This window comes from Mandrillus leucophaeus, unplaced genomic scaffold (assembly GCF_000951045.1).
Source record: "Mandrillus leucophaeus isolate KB7577 unplaced genomic scaffold, Mleu.le_1.0 Scaffold209, whole genome shotgun sequence".
NCBI classification, from domain to species: domain Eukaryota; kingdom Metazoa; phylum Chordata; class Mammalia; order Primates; family Cercopithecidae; genus Mandrillus; species Mandrillus leucophaeus.
In genome coordinates this window covers 1,074,124-1,081,963 of record NW_012102132.1, presented here as the reverse complement: position 1 = coordinate 1,081,963, position 7,840 = coordinate 1,074,124, and positions in this window count along the sequence as shown.

Genomic DNA, 7,840 nt, shown 5'->3' with positions numbered 1-7,840 from the left:
TGCAGTGGTGCGATCTCAGCTCGCTGCAACTTCCGCCTCCTGTGTTCAACTGATTCCCCTGCCTCAGCCTATCAAGTAGCTGGGACTACAGGCACGCACCACCACGCCCAGCTAATTTTTCTATTTTAGTACAGACGGGGTTTCAGCATGTTGGCCAAGATCGTCTTGATCTCCTGACCTCGTGATCCACCTGCCTCGGCCTCCCAAAGTGCTGAGATTACAGGGGTGAGCCACCGAGCCTGGCCTCAGGTAGTTCTTTATAGCAATGTGAGAATGAACTAATGCAATTGCTATAAGTCTCATTTGCTATAAGTCTCATTGCTGTTGTGAGCATGGAGATAGCTCTATCCTGGAGCCCTGGGCTTGGGGCACCCAGGGAAGACAGGAGGGCTTCATACCAAGGGTGGCTTTCCCAGCACCACATCCAGCCCTCCTGCTCACCACAGGGCAGCTGTGACACATTCATCCAATGAAAAGGTCACCAGGGGAAGGTCACCATTGAGCAGAAGGTGAGACGGGGGCTGGGTCTCTCACAGTGCCTCCTTTCTCCAGCCTCCTCAGCAGAGACTATAGGGCCAGGAGGAGGTGATGTGGTGGCAACTTGGACCTAGTCCCACTGAACACATAATGCTGGGGAACACTGAACGGTTGTGGGAGTATCTGGACCTATAACAGGGCCCTGTGACTTAGCCCTATGAGGGCTGTGCTCGTGCTTCTGCCCCTTTGCCTGTCGATGATGGAGAACTGTCCAGTGATCACCCGCACAGAGGTTGGTCTGCCATCCTCTTGCAAGGTTAATGCCTGTAGTCCCACTCTCTGCTGGAGGTGCTGTGCTCTATAGGAGCCACTAGCCACATATGGCTTTTGAAATATAAATTAAGAGTAAATAGAATGAAACAATCAGTTTCTCAGTCCTACTGGCCACATTTGAAGTGTTCAGTAGGGACCTGCAGCTGGGAGGCCACTATATTGAATAGCACAAATCTAGACCATTTCCATTATCATAGAAAGTTCTGTTGGACAGTGCTGAGTTAGAGGATGGGACAGGCTGTTTGACATTTACTTGCTGATGCTCACAATAAACTGGCCACCCTAGGGGTAAGGCTTGTGGGGTGGGGCAGTGTGCCATCAGGGAATTCTACTCAATGCCTGCCTCTTCATTTCTCCATAGCCTTCATGGTTCAACTCAAATGTCACTTCCTCTGTGAATGACTCACTCCATTCCTGGGCTCCCATAACACTCACAAATACAAATAAGATACTATCCCATGCATGGAATTATGTAGAATCATGTATGTTGCAGTCTGTCCCCCTGTGACTGTCAAGTCTTTCGATGGCAGTGACTGTGCCTTATTTAACTGTGTATAGCCAAAGCTTGTGGATGCTCAATAAATGTCTGTTGCATTACACATCACAGAGCCCTCTCTCCCTCCATGACTGTGTGTTCGCACAGGTCACTTAACCTCTCTGAGCTCCAAATGTGGCGTTAAAATGTAGGTGCCTGGGACTGGTTATATTATTGAGACAAGCAGTGAAAACCATGCATAAGATTAACAGAAGCTTCTTTGGGTGTGATGTAATAGAGAATAGATCTTGGTAGCAGGCATGTTTCTTCCACTCACCAGCTGTGTGACCTTGAGCAATGTACTCAACAGCTCTGAGCCTTTTAATTCCCACTTGTAACGAGGAAGTGAGGGGAGTTATTGTGGAAGTGGTGCTGGGAACAGGGCTTGGGATATCATGGGGGCTTACTACCCATTAAAACCTAACCTATTTGCAGATAAAACCACAAGGAATCTGGAAACATGGGTTGGCAGTCCTGGGACAGCCCAGGGCAGGGCTTGGAGCTGGAACTCCCCCCAGTACATGGCAGGCTGCCTCCGCGAGTTGTTCTTCTCAATGCACCTGATGGTGGTGGTGAGCATAATTCATCCCTGCTCACAGTTAATGGCTGGTGACATTTTGAAGACGGCTGCCTGGCTTTGGCTTTGCTGGCAGCAGGAGGATTTAAAAATGCCCAATTGATGTCAGGTTCCAAGAAATACAAAACAGAATTGCACACAGCAGACACAAAGAGCAGACACAAAGTCACAAGAGTGAGATGAAGGCTCTGAGATTTCCCCGCAAGCCCCTGACCTTGCCCCCAGTGACTGAGAGGTGGTGGCCAGAGGGGTTCATCTGTCCTACCTGTTTGGACATGCTGAAATGGTGGGCCAATTTGCCATGGACAGAAGCATTTCGTGGGAACTTGGGGATTAAAATTCCACATGTCTGGAATCGATAGTCTATGCTGGTGCAATAATTCACTTTTCGAGAGAAAGGACGTAGCTCTCCGAATTCTTGGGTGAAGTGAACCACATATTTGTGGGATTAAGGGGATTTCCCTGCTTATAAATCTCACCCAGCAGTGGGTGGGTAGAGGGTGTGGAGGAGGATGGTGGGGGAGGGGCAGAGGAGTGGAGGCTCTGAGTCCCACTGGAGACCCTCGATCACAGCATTTCACTGGAGGCCAGCATGCTAGAGTGAGCATCAGACCGGTGTGATTTTTCTGATGGGAATGACACAAAAAGGTGGCCTGGAGTACTTGGGCTGGCAGAAGCAGCCAGAAATGACTCTAAAGTCAGGCAGGCTGTTTAGGTAAGCACCATAAACAGCTAGGTCCCTTTCTGACACCAACATTAGCTACTGCATCTTAAAAGAAAACAAAATGGACAGATTTACAGGATATTTTTTTTCCCCTTAGACTTGCTACTGAGTGTGTGTCTCTGCTCATTTTGTTCTGCTTCACGGGGACAAATTCGGATCAATGACCTTGAATGTATCAGGCTCTTTCACACGGGGCAGAGCCAATTTGGACTGACTCCCAGTCGGTGTCCTTCACCCTTTCCCCTTCCTCACAGGCCCTCCCAGGCGCTTTTTCCTTTGGGGAGAGAAACCCTGGCAGAAGCCCTTAAGAGCTGGCAGGCGGCCTGTGTCCCGGGCAGGATCACTGGAGCTTCCCTAGACTGCTAGTCCGGGGAGGGCCAAGACTGGAAGTGAAATGTATTTCTTGGTGTCAGCCTGTTCCCTAATGGGTAACAGTTGATGTCGCAGAATCAGCCTGATGATTTGGCATGATTAGAAGGCGCCGCTTCTTAGGCGGGCCTGGGGATCATGGCTTGAGTGTGGAATTAGCTCTCAGCTCCCCAGGGAGGGAGCCAAACCCCGCTAGAGAGAAGCCCCCACTCCCGCTAAGGAAGCAGAGGTAATAACTAATAACCTTCCCTCCGCCCCGCCTTCCCCTAACCTTGTCGTGAACCGTGGTTGTTTTGTTCAAAGAAGTGCTCGTGCAACCAGGCTCACTTTAATGAAAAGCAGACCCTTGGCTCACCGTTGCCCCTCCTTGGGCAACAGAGATAAAAACCTAATGGCATGTCAGATCCTTGATGGCAAACTCGCCAGGAAAACAAAATTATCAGGGTAGAGCGGAGGCAGCGGACCGTATCTGCTTTTGTACCATAAAATAACATAACCCGATGACCCCCTCATTTGCTGAAGGGGCACCCGGCTGGAAACACGGAGGCCTCTCACAAAAGTTCCCGCTGCCTGTCACGGCCACAAGTCGGCTTCGAAACAACCTTGCTCCCAGTTCTCTTTTCTTCCCCTCCCCTCAGGCATCTCGGCCCTCATTTCGAATTTCCAAGGCACAAGCCCTTGATGACAACACGTTTATCACCACACAAACTGTGAGACTCTTGACAGGAAAAAGTCTTCAGAAGGTTTCCTGTGCAGACACACACACCCACCCACACACACTCTACTCCACACTGAAAAACAAAATTCCCAAACTATTTCTATCAGATAACAAAGTCAAAAAGTCCCTTACCTATCAGGTCACTGAAAGACTCTCTTGACAATTCACACAACGATGTTTAATTGCATCCAAGAGATGTTTTGAAACAATGTCAGAAGTTGAAGAATGGTGAAAGTCCTTTAAGAACAACACTCTTGTCAGAAGAGCATAGTGACCTCAAGAAAACTTTCCTGAGTCAGGAGGCTGGCTGCCATGGCTACTTCTCTCTTTCTTCTTCTCTCCCTCCTTCCACCTGTCACAAACCTTTACAGAGCATACATCATGAGCCAAGGTCCAAGATAGGTTCTGGAGAAACATCCTTAAGCAAGACAGGAATGATCCCTGACTAATTTCTGACCACTCATCTGTAGCAGAGCTGCTTCTTGCCCCCCAACATCCAATATCACTTTCTTTCTCGATAATAAAATCCCCAATTTTTAGCTAAGCATGTGGGTTCCCATAACAAAAAATAGATGTCCCAGCCTCCCTTTCAGCAAGGTGCAATCATGGGACTAAGTTCTAACTAATGGGATGTAAGCAGAAGTATTGTGTGACATTTCCAGGAAGTGTTATTAAAGCGAGAGAAGCATACCATTTCCTCCATCTTCCTCCTTGTGGGTTGGAATGTGGGTATGATGGCTGGAATTCAAGCAGCCATTTTTTTACCATGAGGTAGATGTCATGAATGGCTAATGGTAGAAGAGCAAGATAGAGCCTTCAATTGTAGAATCACTTTGGAAAACTGGCAATCTTCTACAAAATTAAACATGTACCTATGCTATACTCAGCAATTCTATTCCCACTCATTACCCAAGAGAAATGAAAACCTATCTCCACATACAGATTTGCACACAAATATTGGTAGCAAATTTTTTTCATAATAATCCCAAGCTGGAAACAACCTAAATGTCCATCAACAGGTGAATAAATAAATTGTAGTGTATTCATACTATGGAAGACTAATAAGCAATAAAAAAGAGCTATGGATACAGCAACATCAGTGAATTCCAAAAGCATTATATTGAGTGAAAGAAGCCAGAAACAAAGGAATAGCTACTGTATGACTCCATTTATATGGAATTCTAGAACAGGCAAATCCATTTCCTGGTGATAAATGTCAAATCACCTGGAGAGGGGCACAAAGAAACTTCTGAGCTGATACAAATGTTCTCTTTTGGTTGGGCAGTTAATTACATGGTGCAAACATTCGTCAAAATTCATCAGGATCTGTGTATTTCACTGCATGCAAATTATACAATAGTAATGACAATGATATTGATAATAATAATGGCCTGGTCCTTTTGAATTTGTCATGCCACCTTTTTAGCCCTCAACCGTCCACCTCTGAACCTTATTTATTATGAGAGAAAGAAACTTCAACCAGTCTTCTTTGGCATTTTCTATCACTTTTAGCTAATCCTGTCTTGACAGCACTACATCTTCTCCACGCCAGTCACCGGTCATGCAGCTGACTCCTCTCTCTGAGCAGTAAAGTCCACAAGGGAGTAGGTCCCAGGAGCTATGACACAGGTGGAATTTGACAGCAAGGTTAATCCAAGTGCCTCAGTTTTGAAAAGTCTCGCTCTGGCCCTTGTTCCAGGATTTCCCCAGCCTGAACACACAGCCAAGTCTCCTCGCTCATTCTCAGCCCACTCAGGAGAGTAGAGCATTGCAGACTCTGTGCCCCCACACCTGGCAGCCCATTTGGCAAGCAGGATCCCACCCTGTGGGGTTCACTTTGGTCAGCCGATTATTCTTGAATGCCGGTACTAGGACTATTCTTAGCACACCGTCAATCCCCAGGAGACTCTGAAGATGCACGCGGCTGAGTAACAGCTGCATCGCGGCTATTACCGATGCCATTATCATCATCATTATTGCAGAGATTCAGCTTTTGTGGTATGCCAATCAGGGGATGTTTGGGGGCCTTTTCCATAATTGGAAGAACCAGTCCAGGGCACGCGTGGGTTTCAATTCAGAGTGGGTGTGACCTCACGGGAAGCATATTTTCTTGTACATAGATGGGGCTGGCATTTCTGGTCCAGTAGGCAACTGCCTGTGTGGAGGGATTTCAGGTTGATCTTCTCTCCTTCTCTCCTATCTTGCCCAGTCCTGCCACCTCTGTCTCACCAAGTAGTCCCCTCACCAGCAACCACACATTCTACAATTAGAGATTAATTCCTTTGACTTTACATTTTCTCTGCCATTAAAATGCAAATCCTCCTGCTAGCTTTCCAGGAATTGTATTTTATTTCTTTTTCTTTTTACTCCCATTTTTTCCTTTTAAAATAAGGAGGTAGAATACATAAAGGGCCTCATGAGAGGTCATTATTGTGGAAGGAAAAGCATGAAGAAAATGGAGATGGGGCAAGGTCAGTGAAGACAAAACAACAAGAATGGTGAGCACTTCTTGTGTTTCCAGCATGCCCTGGCTGTCGGCTCACGTGATGTTATGAGAGTGACCCTCTTCCTGAAGTTTTCTTTAACAAACGCTGGGTGCATACTATATACCCAGGCACTGTAGCAACGGCTGTATGAAACTTAACTCGTTTCATTCTCATGTTAACCCCAAGAGGGGAGTTTATTAGTATCCACAGATTATAGAGAAGGAAACTGAGGCACAGAGAGATTAAGTAACTTGTTCAAGGTCACATGGCTGTTATGTAGCAGTGCTGGGATCCCAATCCCTGCCACCTCGCTGCTGAGGCTGTGCTCGTAAGAATTTTTATGTAACTATAAAAGAGCAGATTATTGCTCTGCCATCATTGGATGATCTCAATTGCCCAGATATCTTGCTCTTTTTTTTTTTTTTTTTTTGAGACAGGGTCTTACTCTGTCACCCAGGCTGGAGTGTAGTGGCATGATCTCGGCTCACCACAACCTCCACCTCCCAGGCTCAAGGCTCAACCTCCTGAGTAGCTGGGATTATAGGCGCACACCACCATGCCTGGCTAATTTTTGTGTTTTTAGTAGAGACGAGTTTTCACCATGTTGGCCAGGCTGGTCTTAAACTTCTGACCTCAAATGATCCACCCACCTCAGCCTCCTAAAGTGCTGGGATTATAGGTGTAAACCACTGCGCACAGCCGATATCTTGCTTTTTTACTCATACAGTATTTCTTTCAAATAGATACTATTATAAATTTTTTACAATGAGATGTTCTCATTGTAAGGATGCACCCACATATTCCCAGCATTTCATTTTCCTCCCAATATACTTTTCCAAAGGAAAAAGATGTGGTATCTGTTTCCTCTTCTTTTTTCTTTTTAAAGTCTACAAACAAAACACCAGGAAAATAACAAAAAAAAAAAAACCCAACTAGTGGATGTTGTGCCATCAGCTCACAGACATCAGGACCCAGGGTGCATCCCCTCAGGCCTCTGAGATACATTTTCTGAGATTTTAAGGTGAGGGTTCTTAAACCACAAGAGGGGAGAAACCTAAAAATACTGTTCAACCTGGAGATGCCACAGGTGAAGAAAGGAGACACCACCCCGAGGGGTGGAGAGGACAAATATTGAAGTGTTTTTGATGGAAGAAAAGCCAATGTGTAGAACAGGTCTCTTGTGTTAGCTGTGGCAGCTGTGGAAGGTGCTGGAAGCTGTCGGCTCCAGCACTGGCACTTCTATAGACCTAGGCAGTTGGGAGCCTGCCAAGGCCGGGAGTGGGGGGTGACATTTTGGAGAACAACACCTGGAGCCTTTTTTCCCCAAGAAATAAAAACCACATGTGTAACTAAGGGGAAGCAGACCATTCCACAGAGAATTTCCTATTCATACCTGGGTGGAATTGGAATATTCTGTGAACTTTGTTCCTGCCTCTGTGTCCTTATGCTAATGACACTGGTGTTTCATTGTTTGCAGAGGCCACAGGAAGGAACTGCTCATGCTTTGGAAAGATGGACCAGGTTTAGGCAGGGGTGAGACAGAAGTAAAAGGACACAAGCTCCTGGTGGGTGCAGGGAAGAGGCAGGACTCTGAACTGAATACAGGCCCTGCTCCAGTGAT